Consider the following 17,163-nt stretch of genomic DNA (forward strand, 5'->3'; position numbering starts at 1 on the left):
TATGAAATCTTTACCGATTCCAACATATTAAGGCGTATCCTACAGCACAATATCATTCCCACCTCCCCCCAACTTCGGTTCTCTTTTGTTGAGTAGTCATTTTTCCTTAACACGTGAGTTCCATTAGCTGATCCAGTTACACCCTGCCTGGTATCTCTATCTACTTCATTTTGACAACACCAAGAGCTGGAACTCTAAACCCACAATTCCAAAAATAGTTTCTTTGAAAACGAAGATGGAATCACAAATAGATGGGATTGAAAAGTCCCCTGGACAATGTCTTCTCAGGTTCCTTTAAGCAAACAATTGTAACGAGCCAACTCATCATACCAGCGGTCTCAAGAAGTCGGCCACAAGAATGCATTTATCTCTTTTGTTGAACTTAATGTACATTCTTAGTTTGGAGATCTCATTTGGGTCTGTCATTATTGTGCATCCTGCCTGTCTCGGCTCCCACAGGACACTTTTCATTTCCTATCACCGTGGGAGTGATAAGTAACAGTACCCCTTGAGATAGGACCTTTCAATTAGAGAAAGTTCGGTATGAACTTGAGAAAGGACATGAATTCTTTGTGGTAATCTTGCAGGCATTTTGAGGCACCCCCTCTTTTCATACCGTCTGAGCAGGGAATTTGCTTCCTAGAGCCAACCTAACATTTCTCAACACTTCCCACTAGTCCCTAACACAACCCTCCTGATCAAATTTGGAAGATGTTGTGTTTTTCTGGCCCATGGAGCAGCAGCAGTCAGCAAGCCCTTATAAAAGAAGATGGACAGATTCCCACATACGAAGACCCTCACAATTTTCTGTTCACGCATTTCCCTTCCAACTGGAGTATTATTTTCCCTTTATCACTTCTGAAAGTCTTATCTATCATGGATGTTTCATCTCAAACTCAGTCTTCTCCATGAATTCTTTAAGCGCCCCAGTCTGCAAAGTTACTTTTTTCCCTCTCCGGAACTCGTATAAGACTGGTTGTTGACACTGCTCAGTGTATAGATATAAAACACTTCCTTGGCTTGTTAATTACCATCTCCTTCATTCAGTCTTCAAGGTAGGGCCCTTCTTCTTTCACAGTGTTTCTCACCGACTTCAACACACTCTTAGTGAGCTTTCAACTTCTCAAAGGCACCACCACCAGCCTCCAAATAGCAATTTAAGAGGGTTTCCAGCATCAGCCCAAAGTTGGTGTTTGTTTGTTTTTTTCTCAGATAACCTAGATCATGGGATTGAGTCTAGGCCAGTGGTCAGCAAACTCATTAGTCAACAGAGCCAAATATCAACAGTACAATGATTGAAATTTCTTTTGAGGGCCAAAGTTTTTAAACTTCTTCTAACGCCAATTCTTCAAAATAGACTCGCCCAGGCCGTGGTATTTTGTGGAAGAGCCACACTCAAGGGGCCAAAGAGCCGCATGTGGCTCGTGAGTCGCAGTTTGCTGACCACTGGTCTAGGCTACCTGTCCAAGAGGCAATAGTCAATCTGACATGTTTCAGTAAGTCTCAGCATCAAAGACAAAGGCCAAAAATAGGTCCTTCAGTTTTTTTCAAAGCCAATTTGTTCATTCCTCTTCAGCAAACTCCAAGATAACAAACATCTTCATGGTTACTAGTATATGCGAGTGACAATAGGACTCCATGTAGCTAAGGAATCTCCCTCCCCCAGAACAATAGATGGAAACATCATTCATTTCCCCAAAATGAATGAAGTCAGCTCCAAAGGTGAATCTCTTTCTGTAGAGATGGATGCTAGAATGTTTTTTTTTCATTAACATTTTCATGAATCAAAACAAAGCTCTCCGAGCCACATAGCAAGTAGTTATACTAACACTCACACATATGTACAAAGTCATTTAGATTTCATGTTTACTACTTACCACTTTAAATTTATTGTTATTGCTTAAATCATACCTCCTGTTTATAGAGCACTAACTGTGTCCCAGTTAATATAATATTTTACATACATGGTCTCTAATCTTTTTTACCCCCCTATAGCACACAGCATTAGGTGCTTATTCTATTGCCATTTCTAAGCCACTTTTGCCTGCTGTTGGGACCCTGCACTTGTTTGGAGACAAAATGTGGCCAGATCCAGGTAATACATGACCATTTCTCTAAATCATCATAGGCAGTGGTCGGCAAACTCATTAGTCAACAGAGCCAAATATCAACAGTACAACAATTGAAATTTCTTTTGAGAGCCTAATTTTTTTAAACTTCTTCTAATGCCACTTCTTCAAAATAGACTTGCCCAGGCCATGGTATTTTGTGGAAGAGCCACACTCAAGGGGCCAAAGAGCCGCATGTGGCTCGCGAGCCACAGTTTGCCGACCACGGATCATAGGGATCTTGTCAGTTTCTTGCCTGGCTAGCCCTCCTTGTGGCTCAAGGTGGCTGAGTAACACAATTTGCTGGGAAGACACCAGCAGAAACCTGCTAAGCGTTTCTAGAAAGGGTTTTGATTCACTGATAAAAGGGAACCGACACATATTGCCTCCCTTTGCCTTTTTAATTGCCTTGCGTGGACTGTGCTATCTGGAATTGTAGAAGCTATTTCCAACTGTGGGGCAGCATCATTAAGGAGAGATGAAAATAACTGTAGAATTGTCAGCTCGTGTGCCCCCGAATTCATGTCCATACCAGCCACCCCCAGACTCGGTTGTATTTGAGATGTGTTGTTTTCAAGATAAGATCCTTTAGCTGTTCTGTTACTTGCAGCTAAAAACATTCCCACTGATTCACCTTGTAAGTGAAATGTCATTATTCCCTTTCACGGATGAGAAAACAGAGGTTCAAAGAAAGTTGTGCAATAGCAAATGCTGTTGGTTTTTGTTTTTCCTTTAAGTTCTAGAACATTGACTACGTTCTTGATATTGTACCAATTGCTGGGGGTGGACGAATAAGACACAGTCCCTACCAGATGGATGGCACAGTCTTGATTTCAGCACGGGAGTCATCATAAACAAAAAAGTTCGTTTTAAATTTTATTTTCCTTCTTCCCATCTGGTCAACCTAAACAGATCAGAATGGTCATTTCGGCCTGATTTTGAGAAGAGTGCAATCGGCGGAAGAAGAAAGTTTGAGTATTTCTAAGCAAGTGCATTAGAGGCTGCGCTTATGATACGCGGTCCGCCCCGAATGAACGAGGGCAGTTGCGTTGTTTGACTTCGGCGGGCACATACCTGAACCGCAGAGATGAACTGCCTTCCGATCCTGTGTGATATGTTTTCCTAGGCGTCCGTGCCAAGCCCGCTGGCTCCCATTGCTGTCTCCGTTTGAAAGCTTCCCTTTCTGAGACAGGAGACCAACTGTCGCTTTGAGTGTTGAGCAAATTAAAATCGGTTCAGAGCACCTGGCCCCCACGCAGCAGAGAAAACGGTTTGCATAATAACGACTTATTTTTGCCCCATGACTGAAGGCTGCTGCAACCTCTGAAGAGAAATGGGGTTCTCAGGTCTCAAGCTTATTGGGTTGCAGCTGGCACCTGAGGCCAGGGGGCATTCAGAGCGCTGGTTAATGTCAGCTGCCATCGGACTGGCAGGAAAACCTGGCTGAAGGGACACTTGTGGGAGAAGTCCATTTGCAAGGCATTCCAGCTCTCAGCTCCTCAAGCCAATGGACCACGTACCCCTGACCACCCCAGATGCGGCCTTGCTGAGCGCTTCCATATTCGGAGGTGATGTGAAAGGATGGAGGCAAGTGGCCTTTAGGAGGGAGGAGTCAGGACAGCCTCGGACCCTCCCCGGAGGTCTTTGATGGTGCCTTTGCATCAAGTATATGAGCTTTCCTCTGGGTCATTTCCTCCGCACTTGGGTAGCACAGCATGGAGCCTGCCCTTAGGAACAAGGTTTATTGCCGCCTTGCACACGTTTATTGGGCAGTATCTAAAACGTGGTGTCAAGTTCTAGGAATGTGCTGTTCCGGGAACCTTTTTGAGAATTTTAGTGGTTCAGAAAAGGGTCCTGTGAGAATTCTTAAGTTTCAGAAATGAAAAGGAGTGAGGACTCTGTATGTACCCACCCCCCCCCCACACACACACATGCACATAGGCACACACCCCTTCCTCTGATTCCTTGGTAGAGTTGTACCATTTTCCTTTCCAGAGAAACATCTGTGCTGAAGATGGACCATTCTTGGACTTTTCAGAGAGCAAATGCCCAGATTTGCCATTTGCCTGGAGAAATTATTCATCCATATTTATACTAAGTCACGGCATACATTTTAATCCCCCAGATGATTTATTTGACGTGACTATCACTCCCATCAAGCCCATGCTTCCTTCTCTATTTCACAAGGAAATAGTTTGATAGGAACTCAAGGCAGATTTTTTTTTTTAATGTTGCAAGAAGGGGAGATAATTGACCTTGCATCATTAGCATGGAAATAAATGTTTGCTGTGCCATCCAGCTAGGGCCGTGCTACCCTCTTTGCCTCCTACCACATATGGAGAATGCTTTATGGAGGAAGATGCCCAGGAAGTGTTTGTGGATTGAATAGATGATGATGAGACAGATGAATAAGTAAAGCGTAGACAATAACGTTAATCTGTGTATCTGCTTCCCATTTGACATCAAAAGACTTACCAATTGACATTTTTCATACACTATTTATACAGCTCTGTAGCAGATGAACTGATAAAAAAGACACGAAGGATTTGTTCCCTAATGTGAAGGGGGACTCAGCCGAGTTAGTTGAAAAATGAACAAGCATGTGAAGTGAATGCCAGCCCAGTCCTTATACAATGTGCCGGCCCCTTCTTGACTTGCCAGTTAGATTACTGTGTCACAGCCTCTCCATTGAAGACTGCTCCCAGCCTTCTGGCCTGCTTAAGCCCTGCCTCTCTCTCCCTCACCCTCAGGCTGGACCTGCTGGGGCCCCATCTACCTCCCCTCTCCTCTCCTGTTCTTCCTTTCCCATTTCACCTTCTTAATTCCACATTCTCTATTAACCTTTAGATCCCAACTCCCAGCTTTGGCTTTGATGTCCATCTGTCTGTGTGTGTGTGTGTGTGTGTGTGTGTGTGTGTGTGTGTGTGTAGTGCCCTATATCTCTCTTCAGGATCAACATATTGTAAAACTCCAGGGATGATGATGATGGAGAAGGAGAAGAAACACATTATTATTCTATAACTTAAGAAAAAACAAATGGCCATCTGAATAGACCACCTTCTAGCACCAAAATATTTAAAGATGATGAGGAATAAGACAATGTTCTGCTTATTTACAAAGTGACATAGTCCAAAGATCTAAATTACTTGCAAAGCCCTCCACGCCCCCCAAATGGGATTACTTGTTAAGACACTAGTTATATAATTTATGTCAACTACAGTACTATGGGCTGAATTGTGTCCCCCCAATAGTCATACGTTAAAGTCCTAACACCCATTGTGATGCTTTGGAGATGGGGACTTTGATACATAATTAGGTTTAGATGAGGTCATGAGGGTGGGGCTCTCAAGATGGGATTAGTGCCCTTGCAGAGAGAAGTGGTCATCAATAAGCTGTCCAGAAACTGACCAGTTGGTGTTTTAATCTTGGATTTCCAGCCTCCAGAACTGTGAGGAAATACATGTCTGTTGTTTTAAGCCACCCAGTTTGGGGTATTTTGTTATGGCAGTTCAAGCTAAGACACACAGCAAAACAGAACCCATTTTTTTTAAAATATATTTTATTGGTATTTTACAGAGAGGAAGGGAGAGGGATAGAGAGTTAGAAACATCGATGAGAGAGAAACATCGATGAGAGAGAAACATCGATGAGAGAGAAACATCGATCAGCTGCCTCCTGCACACCTCCCACTGGGGATGTGCCCGCAACCAAGGTACATGCCCTTGACTGGAATCGAACCCGGGACCCTTCAGTCCGCAGGCCGATGCTCTATCCACTGAGCCAAACCGGTTTTGGCCAAAACAGAACCCATTAACGGTCGTTCCTGATGGACAGAAAGATTATATTTTTTAGAGAGTCATTGAAAGCTCTTCCTTCCTGGGAGAAAAATTCCACCTGGAGGTTCTTCAATTTCAGACAATAGACTCAACAGTCTCCTAACATTGTTCTGCTCCAGTCTGGCCCCCTTCCACTATTCTCCATGCAAGGCATTCAGGGGTACGTGTTGAAATTTGGTTCAATATTGTTTACTGAAAGGAAAATTTCTACTTACAACCTCCCCACAGGTGACCCACTCCCCTAAAGCATAATCTGCTATTGCACATGATCCATCAGCAATATTCTCTCTTTCCCATGGACCTTTGCATACGCCATTTAACCCTTTTGTAATCCCCAAGCCCCCGCTCCTCCCTTTCCTCCACACGTTTTAATAACTAACTTCTACTCAGCCTTCAGAATTCAATCGGTGCATCACATCTGTGGGAAACCTCCCTTGGTTTCCTCAAGGCTAAAATATGTCTGTCCCCTGTGGTTCTAATTCATTATAGACATTGCCTTTCCAGCTCTGTGTGGTGACTGTTCACTTGTTTGACTCAGGCCCTACATGATAATCTCTTAGAAGGCTAGGACGATTTCTTCTCTTCAGTGTGAATACCTAGAGCTTAACCCAACAATTGGCATGTGTGTGCACTTAAGTTTTTATAGAGAAAATGGTGAAATGAGTCATTTACTTTCCAGATCTTTCTGACTAGCATTGTTACTATGACTCATGGTCACAAGCTCAAGGTTGATCCCCACAATTCAGAATTGTATCTCTCTTGCTGGCACGATCCTACGTTTAAATCCCCCTTTGTCTCTCCTGACTCCCAAGTCCCACTCATTCTCTAGCTTTCAATATAAGCACAGTGCGAGGGCTTATTTATTCTGGCATCAAAGTTTGAAGCAGGAAAGGAATAGATTTCAAGGAACGTCTCTGGTCCTTCTGACTTGATCCTTCATTCCCAGAAGAGGAGACTTAGGTTTTATTCTTTCTTCCCTTTTTGCTTCTTTGCCCTTGTTATAATTAGATCATATGAATACGAATGAACTGCCCGGATGAGTATGAACTCAGATAACCGAAAACATCTCTTTCAACACCTCTTAATCTTACCAAATGATGCATACAATAAAGTTACAAATATTTGTACTTGAGCCTTTTCTATTGGCTCCTGATAGACTATTTCTTCAGATGATACTGTGACAGTTAAGACAATCTAGCTTTTTTTCAAAACCACATTAGTAGAAACTCACTAAAAATCACCCTACTTGGCCAAGATTGATGGACTCATTGATTTTAATGTTTATGTAATTTTTTATAATGTTATGTTTGATGTTGAAGGCTTTGCTTAGAAGAAAATGCACTTTTCAAACACTGATCTTACTTAGACAAACTAGTTCTAGCTTCAAGTGTGGTACTAAAAAACAAAGCAAAACAAAGCATTCAATTTTTATTTAAGATGGTAGGCAATTTGCTTTCTTTTTTGTCTGGGATCTGATTCAAGTGCCTCGATTCAGTTTATTACAGAATTAACTAAACTAAAACTCAAAGGAAAAAATTTTAAAGATGATTTTTATAGCAATGACATCATTATATAAAATGCTGGCATTTCATATTTTCCAAACAGAGACTTGGAAATAACAGAATACAAGTAAAATTAAAAAAAAGTTGAAACGAATCCAATTCCGTGTTTTTCTTTCCATTTTTTTCTAACCAGGCTTTCTGTTGCCAGCTTTTACTTTGCATAATAATATATGATGAATTGTCCAGGAAAGACCCAGTGGGTACATTTCTCTTAGAAATAAGCCTCACTGTGCAACAGGAGGCCAAGTTCTGGGGCAGTTTGCTTATACAACCGTGTAAGATTTTCCTTATTGCTGAGCAATTGACCACCCTGGGCATTTGTCAAATACATGGAGGCACTGGTCCCCAGAAAACAGAAAACACAAATCACTCTATTCAAATGCATCCCTGTTTCTAGAGAAACAATACCAACTTAACACATACACTGAGTGGCCCAATTATTATGATCTCTGAACGTGTAAAAATCTGGCCACTCAGTATATATCCTATATCAGTGGTCAGCAAACTCTCTAGTCAACAGAGCCAAATATCAACAGTGCAACGATTGAAATTTGTTTTGAGAGCCAATTTTTTTAAACTTAAACTATATAGGTAGGTACGTTGTTATTAACTTAATTAGGGTACTCCTAAGCTGGCTTTGCTAAAAACTCAAGGGGCCAAAGAGCTGCATGTGGCTCGCGAGCCGCAGTTTGCCGACCACTGTCCTATATAATAAAAGGCTAATATGCAAATTGTCCCCTTGACCAGGAGTTCAACCAGCAGGCAGGTCGGCCAACCGCCCATGTCCCCTCCCCCTGGCCAGGCTGGCCCGGACCCCACCCATGCACGAATTCATGCACTGGGCCTCTAATATATACTGAGTGGCCAGATTATTATGCGTTCAGAGATCATAATAATCTGGCCACTCAGTTTATATCCTACTAGTGATAGTACTAGTGCCAGCAATGTTAACTCAGTATACTGAAGCTCCCTGTTTAACATTTTAGTACGTATTTATTTAATTATTCTAAATCATTACACATGTGGGCTAGAACTGTGGGCTTTAAAGAATTTTGCTTGCATATCTTCTAAAAGAATTTTGGAAAACTACAAATCCTCTTGTACATTTTCATTTGATATACACAATATTTCATTGTAATTTGAAATAACTGCCAAAGATATAATTCTCATTATAAATATTACTATTATAAAGTAATTCTCTGTACAATTGATGACAAACTGAAATATATTTTCTTCAATAAATACCAAATATAAAAAGGAAATAGTTATTGGAAATGCACCTTCCTATAGATGTATTGGGTTTCCCCTCACTCGATACTTTAATGGATAGAGGGATGAATATTGTTTATTGCTAGAAGGAGGCAGGATCAAGTGGAAATTAATAACAAAAATAAGAGAAGGCATTGGGCCACTAAAAAGTAAGGAGCTTATAAAAGATTTTTATTTTTAAGAGAATTATTCATAGGGGAATATAATATGCTCTTATTAAGACATGCCAGTTCTAATGTACAGTAGAAATAAATAAGCAGACCAAAAGTTGACAAAATGAGAAAAATTTTGGAAAAAGATCAGTGAAAATGTTCTTCTTATGAGTTTGAATAAATGGTTAAAAAAGGTAAAATGTTAACTGACTGTAATACATAGCTTTTATTTCAAAATGTAATGTTGATCTGTAAGAAATAATTATGAAACTTTTATCTCCTTAAAATAATGCAAAATATGCAACTGACACTTGAGATATATGAAAGTATTCATTAGGCTCTTCCTTTTTATTCTAAATGAGGAAAATGAAAAGAGGGTGTGTTTTGTGGTAAAGTGTAATTTCCCAGCATACGTTTTATGAATATTGACTATTCTAATCCTAAACTAGATTGATAGCCACGTAGATAGGTTCGTAGTAGGTAGTAGCTAGCTATATAGATAGATAGAGGAACGGAGCTTTGTCTTGAGTGTGTGGCCCGGATAACATCAGGCAGTGCAGGCTTGCGTATTCTTATTAATACTCGCTTTGCTTCCACAAGTCTATCCCTCTGAGAGAGACATTCTTTGATAATATTTGTGGAATTGAAGAGGGAGGACTTTAAACAAACGTGAACATTATTATGATCATTAAAGGAGGTTTATCAGACACAAATATTTCATGATGTTCCTTATTTTCTGCCCTGGAGAGTTTTACACTCCAGTGTAGTGTTCCACAATATGATTCCATGTACCACAATGTGATTCAGGATGGATGAGAATTACGCTTTTCTTTGCTACACAAGGAAAGTAATGATTCTGTAAGGGGACCTGGGAATAAGAGAACCTGGCTGGTGTTGTGAACACGGGTAAATGATCAGACATCAGTTTTAAGGAAGAGTAAATGTAAGGAATCTGAGGATCTAGAAATTGTCTCCCTGAACACCACCTATCACTATATATCTCCTAGGAAAGTCTCTCTAGACCTCCACGGTTACTGAGTTTATCAGTTCTTAGAGCCAGGAAGTTTAGAGGTAGAGCAGAAATCAGGGCTGATTTGATTTAATGTCAGTCGGGTTCAGGTAATTGTCACTTGCAAATCCCAGTTCACTCGTATTCTGAGGATCCAGTCAACCTTAGGACACTACCAGCACACTCGTAGGAGAAAAGATAACTTGGTTCAAATATTGACTCTGCCTCCTGTTGGCTGTGACCCTGACAAATTATGTAATCACAGATGACCTGCATCTCAGATTAGAGATGAAAATAATAGTTTCTACTTTATACGGTGAATGGTTGGAATTATTAATAGTAGTAGTACATTCAACCTGTTCCATTTTCTTTCATTCATCAAAAAGATAAGGAAGATGAAGTTTTATCTAAAATGCTTGATACTCTGTATCTTTTTATTAGATTTTAAACATTGCTTTTGAAATTTAGTTTTGTTTAGAGGTCATAACCTGGCCCAGAACCTGACAATTTTTATAACGTGATCCACAATGTTAAGGCATAAAATGATTTTGTAGATGTATCAGTTCGGTAAAGAATAACCCAAAGTTCTCTGAACATGGCTGGCTTGTCAGAGTTTGGAGTGTGGCTCATGGATTAACAATTGTAAAGGATTATACTGATGTCATGATTAGGGTACATCATGTCATTTGTAAGACCTAAACTACTAAAAACATATTTTTGTCTTGACTCTGGAGAATGAACTTTTAAAATAACCATAATAAATTTTATATTCTGTTTTCTAATACTCTTATCCTAATAGAGAGGTGAACTTCAAATTTGAAAATATCTCCAGTGTTTGAAATAAGGTCTTCTAACTTGAATGTATAATACATTCTAAGTTGATTTGAAAAGTAAACATTTACATTTCAAAAATTTAAAATCAAAATTGAATTGAGTTAAATTATAAATTAAAATTAATTTAAAAATTCTTCTAAATTTGTATTTTGAAAGCTTTTTTGGAATGGGAATTCCACTAATCCTGAACCATTCTAGACACATTTCTCTCTCCTTAGAGTTTGGAAATGAGATGAATACTAGTAGATTCTACTAGGCCTGTGAACCGAGAGCACATAAACTCCAGAATTATAAGACCTGTGCCTTACGCTTGGAGAGGAAAAGGAACAAATCTACAGAGAAATATGGATGAAGCAGGAGTAGGGAGAGAAGTAAAGCAAAAATCAGAGACTGAGAGTCCAAGAGAGGGCTTTCTTTGTTGCCTGGTGATATTTTTATTGCTTTTCCAGTTCTTTCTCAAGCTCAGCTACCCCTACCTCTGGGATCTTTGAGAAACATTAAATACTAACAATTTTTTAATCGTATTGCATGGTCTTGTCAGGAAAACACTTGTCCATATGAGGAAACACTGCACTTTTTTTTTTCACTCAACCAGTATTTCATGAATGTTTACTCTGTACAGAGTACTGTGTTCTGTGTAGGGTATGAACAAATAAACAAGATAGACACAATGTCAGGCTCATAATCTGAAAGGCAGACATGAATGATGATAGTTAGCAGAGGATGCACAACACTGTGCCATAATAATGACACCTGACCTATTCTAATGGTATTGGAGACGCCTACCATGAGAAAGTAATGTTTAGCCTGAGGTTGATGGGTGAAAAATATGGAAATCACAGCATCACCTCTGTGTGAGTTTGAACCCAGCTAACCTTGCTTCCCAATTATTATTACCAAATACTTCTGGCAAGGAGGCACAGTGAATTGTTTTCTCCCCACTCAAATTTTCAGAGGTAATTGGTACAGTTGAAAGAAAGAAAAAAACAAAACCACCAAATGTGGAAATATCATTTAAAATGAAAGTGAAGAGCAATTGGTGTATTTCCCAACCCTCACTTCCAGCAAAACATGACTCCAAGCATCGAAGAATCCTTTCTAAACTCAGAGGTTAACACAGTAACAATTAAGGTGTTTAAGACAACTTGGTTAGTAAAAGCGATCTGACCCCAGTAGAGTTATTATGTCTTTATGTTGGATAAAAGGAAATTACAGAATACTGAAGTTTGCCACATGGGATGTGGAGCAAGAATTAGATAGATTTCCTCTTTAGGGGACCTGACTTCAGCTTGATTAAGCATCTAATCAAATGTCTTTGTTTAATTTTAGTTTCCTTATCAAAGCAAGAGCTTTCTGAGCACCCCATCTGTGTAAACACAGCAGTTATAGGTAAGGGGAGACAGCTTCCTTTTTGGGCACAGGTCTGCGTTTCATTTCTTTCCCTTTAATTGTGGATCAGCTAATGGACACATACACCTAATATTTTTTAACAGAAAGACACGTTTTAAAAATGCTAGGTTAATATTAATAATTAGTTAGCTAAGTGCAGGCAGAGAGCACATCAGACGGGAATAGCTGAGTGGAGGTCCCAAAGCAGGAAGGAATGTGAAGGGTTGTTGTATTTGGACAGAGGACCACGAAGGGGGAGAGTCAGAAGAGAGACTGGGGAGATAAGCAGGGGCCAGATGATGCAGGGTGTAGAACTGCAATAAGAATCTGCAAATTTATCATAAATGCTGTCAAAAGGTTTCAGGCAGAGAGATGATATGATCAGATGTGCACTTTGAGACAGTGAATTAGAGGCAGTGGATACAGGCACCTTTGTCAGAAAGCGATGGCATGAGTTTGTATGGCTTGGACTAGGCTACTCATGATGGTTAAAATGGAGAAAGCGGGGGAGGGATGGACTTGAAAGAGATTTAAGAGATGGAAAACATTCATCACCCAATAAATTATAAGAAGAGAAAATTCAAACAGGATGGCCACGTTTGCAGGTTGGAAACACTGGAGAGGAAGCAGGTTTGGGTCAAGTTCACTTTTGTTTACAGAGCGACCTTGAAGTGCTTGTGAGACATCTACAAGGAGGGGCCCGTAGGCAGGTCTGGAACCCAGAAAGCAAAATGCATACTGGTATGTAGGTCGTACTCAAAGCATCGGATATACTTCAGACTTCCCAGGCCTCCTCTCTCTGACTAACATTTCACCAAGTCAGAGAGAGGCGGCTTGGGAGAGAGTCCCACGTGGCTCCAAGTCTCAAAAGTCCAGTATAGAAGGAAGGTGGTAGAAGAACCCAGAAAGAAACGACCAGAAATGGGAAGAGACTGGAAGAACTCTGGTGGTACGTCCAAAATTACTGTGGGGGCCAAATTTCTGAATAACTCCCGAAAACTTTTGAGGAATCTCAAGTTTCTCTTTGAGTGACAGGGAAATACATCGATTATGACAAATTGGCCCTCAGTCATCCACACAGCTGGGTTTGTGGAAGGGTTGTGCTAGAATATAGGTCTGTTTTTTTCTGAGTGAAGAACCCTTTCTTCTGTGCAATAATCTAGTAACTGTTCTTTAGTGGTTCTACCCAAAGCTTTGTCAGTCAGTGAAAGGGTGTAATACTTTGGGAGAGTAAAGATTCTAAATGGCGACAGGCAGAGGAAGTAAGCTTTCAAATTCCCAATGTACTTTTGACCTATAGAAGTGTGTCCAGGGGGTTTGGCTTTCTCCCCATTGTTCCCCAATGGGAATGGGAGATTCAATTATTCTAACGCCGGGAGTCCACCTGGCCACTAGAGGGCTCCAGTCACACAGGTGATAGTTTGTTATAGAGTCACCGGGGCCAACAACAGTCTGTTCAAAGTCTATCTGTGAAACGAATGTATTTTTGTACATTTCAGTCATACAATAGAGTTAGTGTTAGAAACACCGACTGAGAAAAAAAATAGATGGAGTGATTATATTTCCCTCTGCTTGGAGGTCTTTTCCCAACTGCATATAATTTACACAGGTTGGCAACCTACAAAATTCTTTGTTAGCAAATTATAGTGTACAATTACTTCTTAACTCTGTCTTTGTTTCTTTACCCTCTTGTTCCTGTGAACAATTTTATCCTTCTTTCCTACTTTATAAAGGTTGCAAAGGGGGAAAAAAAAGAGAGAAATTAAACTAAAGCAGAATGTGGGAACTCTGCTCTTTTCCACCCTTGTCCTACTGGTCTACCAAAAACACCTTCTTAAATGCTTCTCGGTACATATAGTGCAATGTAGTCATTTTCAGCGTCCCTATCAGGAATTATGCTCTGACAATGGAACACCACTTTTTGAGGTGAGATATGTTGTCATCACATATTACCCCCAAATTCCTCAAGGATAGACCAACCATTTTGGGGTGCACTAGGTTGGAAGCTTGTCTATGTGCAGGCTTTTGTACAATTTTTTGAGTGGCCTTTGGACATAAACTCAGGGACTGGAGGAAGTGTAAGAGGCAGCCCATGAGTTTAACCTTTCTACTCCATCTCTAGGCTGATCCTGCTAGACTAACATCTAGGGATTCCTGGGTCTAGAAAATTAAAAAATGATTTTTAGAAAGAAAGGGAGAGGGAGAGAGAGAAAGAGAGAGAAACATCCATGAGAGAGGGAAACATCAATCAGCTGCCTCCTGCATGCCCCCTACAGGGGATCCAGCCCAAAACCTAGGCATGTGCCCTGACCAGGAATTGAGCCAACAACCTTTCATTGCCCAGGACGATGCCCAATCAACTGAGCCACACCGGCCAGGGCCTGGGTCTAGAAATTTGATTGCAGCTGTATATTCCTCTTTGCTCTGACAAAGGTGGGTTCTCTAGGCACAGAGTGAGATCAAAGAGCTTTTTCTGCCTTCCCCCCCACCCCGCCACCCCCAAAACGAGTTAGTTCTACTTTGGAGCTAGAGTGTTAAAAAAAACAAACAAAAACCCAGCAGATCTCTAGTGGGTGTATCTGCTACCAACTCAAAGCCTGACTGACCTTGGCATCTTCAGGGAATTGCAGGAAAGAGCAAGCTCACCATTCAAGGTAACAGCCAGGTATTGTGGCTTAGGAATCCAAAATAGGTAGAATCTCATTTGGACTTGTTGTAGAACCAGCAGTGTGTGGGTTAGAGAGTCACCTCATAGTCTTTTTCCTTTAGTCTCAATCCTTAAATCATGAGCGACTCATATTTCTGTCTAAGAGATTTCTCCTTCTGTGCTTTTAAAAAATACATACTTTTTATTGATTTCAGAGAAGAAGGGAGAGGGAGAGAGGCAGGTAGAAACATCAATGATGCCAGAGAACCACTGATCAGCTGCCTCCTGCACGCCCCCTCTGGGGATCGAGCCCACAAACCGGGCATGTTCCCTGACTTGGAATCGACCACTGACCTCCTGGTTCATAGGTCGATGCTCAACCACTGAGCCACACCAGCCGGGCATCTCCCTTTTGCTTTTATCAATGCTGGGTCACTTAGGAAGCGTCATTTAGGACTTTCATGAGTGTCATTTCTGCACCTATGTTGTGGTACCAAAACAAACTATAAAATACAAATGAATATATTGTAGGGTTTGAACTGATTCATGTTTATTAAGCTCCTTACTAAGGTGGCATTGCACTGTATTTGAAGCCATTTAAAAATTTACAGAATGCATTTCAAATATATATTTTGGGGGCCAAAGATCATAATCAGACAGTTCACCTGCTTTGTGGATTTTACTCAGTACATTTTGCTTTTATCAGTCGACATCACCTTTGATCTGAAAAATTTTTGCAATAAACTAGAATATATAAACAGAGGACTCAAATGTCTTCTCCTGAAAGCCGGTCCTTGGATGCCTCCCAAGTCCGTCTTGATTGCCAACAGAAGCATTATTCACACTGTTTGAGGGACACCTGAAGAGAGGAATGTTTTGAGTAATCGAAACATCACATGGCTACCCCTTGCTAATTATGGTACAATTGCCAGAGTTTAAAAATTGGCAAGAGCATCAGCTCTCAACAGTTTCCTTTACCCTTTACAACGTGGCCATTGGGATAATGGGACTCTAAGGAAGGTTTCTCTCTATTGCCCCATCTGTTTCCTTTCTTCTACCTTTTCTATGCATTAATCGGGAGCAAGTTTTGGAGTCCCTGGTAAAGATGAAGATGGAGGACGTTTCCATTTATAACACTGACCTCAATCCTTTCTGTTAGTTTTCCAGTGAAATCTGTCCGTGTAAGATGGGTAGGCTGTGACGGAGAGGAGAGGAAACAGTAGGAAAGAAAAGGGGGAGGTTGGCAGAGAAGGTGGGGGGTGAGATACCAAAGCAAGAAGCCTTTCTACTTGAAGCAAGTGCTGTAGCCTGAACAGAAAATGAATCACATGTAGGCAGGGATGACATAAATAATTTCTCTTCTTCCTAATGTCCAAAGCCACAGGGTCTGCCTGCTGCTGTGTGTATTCTAAATCAAGCTCACATGGAATATTCACTGGGTTCCTGTGCCAAAGAGTAAGGGAGAGTCTCACAATCAATACACAATTGATTTGGTCAGGGGAATATACACTACCACAAAATCGAAACAGATTGGGCAGCAAGAAACTCTGGAGTTATGCCTTTTATAATTCTTTGTGTTTCTATTAAATATTATGCATGGGTCCTTACGTTAGTTTCAATTTATTGTTATAGTGAACCACTGGCGGTATAGATCTGTTTGCCATGTGGGGTTTAGGCATCTGTTGAATATCAGGGAATGTAACCAAGTGATTTGCCAAGAACTCCATCGGAGATGTGGCCTTTTTCTGAGTTGAGAACACCACCTAAAATCTACTGAGCGACAGTAGTGCGATAATGCATCTGCCTACATGTGATTCATCTTCTGTTCGGGCTACAGCACTTTCTTCAAGTAGAAAGTCTTCTTGCTTCGGTATCTCACCCCCCATCTTCTCTGCCCAGTGCATCTGATCTGGGGCATGCAATAATCAGCCACGATTATTGCATAAAGATACAGCCATGGTTCTCATCTATTACAATCCCAATATAGTTTCTTACATTCCACTTTCAGAACTTAGAACTCCCAACTCAATCTACCTGTGAATTTGGTTCTTTTTCCATCTCAGAACTAAAAGGGCTATCTTGAGTTAGGGGTGAAGTCCAAAAGGAGGAAGTGGATATTCTTTAAAGACAAGTGAATACGCTTTAGGGAGGGTAATTTGTTATTCAAAATTTTTCCAGATGAGGGATTGAGACTCAGTTCGTATGGGGCCAAGGATTGAGTAGTTGTTGCTGTTGTTTGGTGGTGGTTGTTTAATTTGGTCAGTGGTCCAGATAGTCTTTCCAGATGCAAAACTTAAGAAATGCATATGTGATTTACTGTTTTCATAGTACTGTTGCATAGATGCACTGTAATCTGG

This window comes from Plecotus auritus, assembly GCF_963455305.1.
Source record: "Plecotus auritus genome assembly, chromosome: 14".
Lineage (NCBI taxonomy): Eukaryota > Metazoa > Chordata > Mammalia > Chiroptera > Vespertilionidae > Plecotus > Plecotus auritus.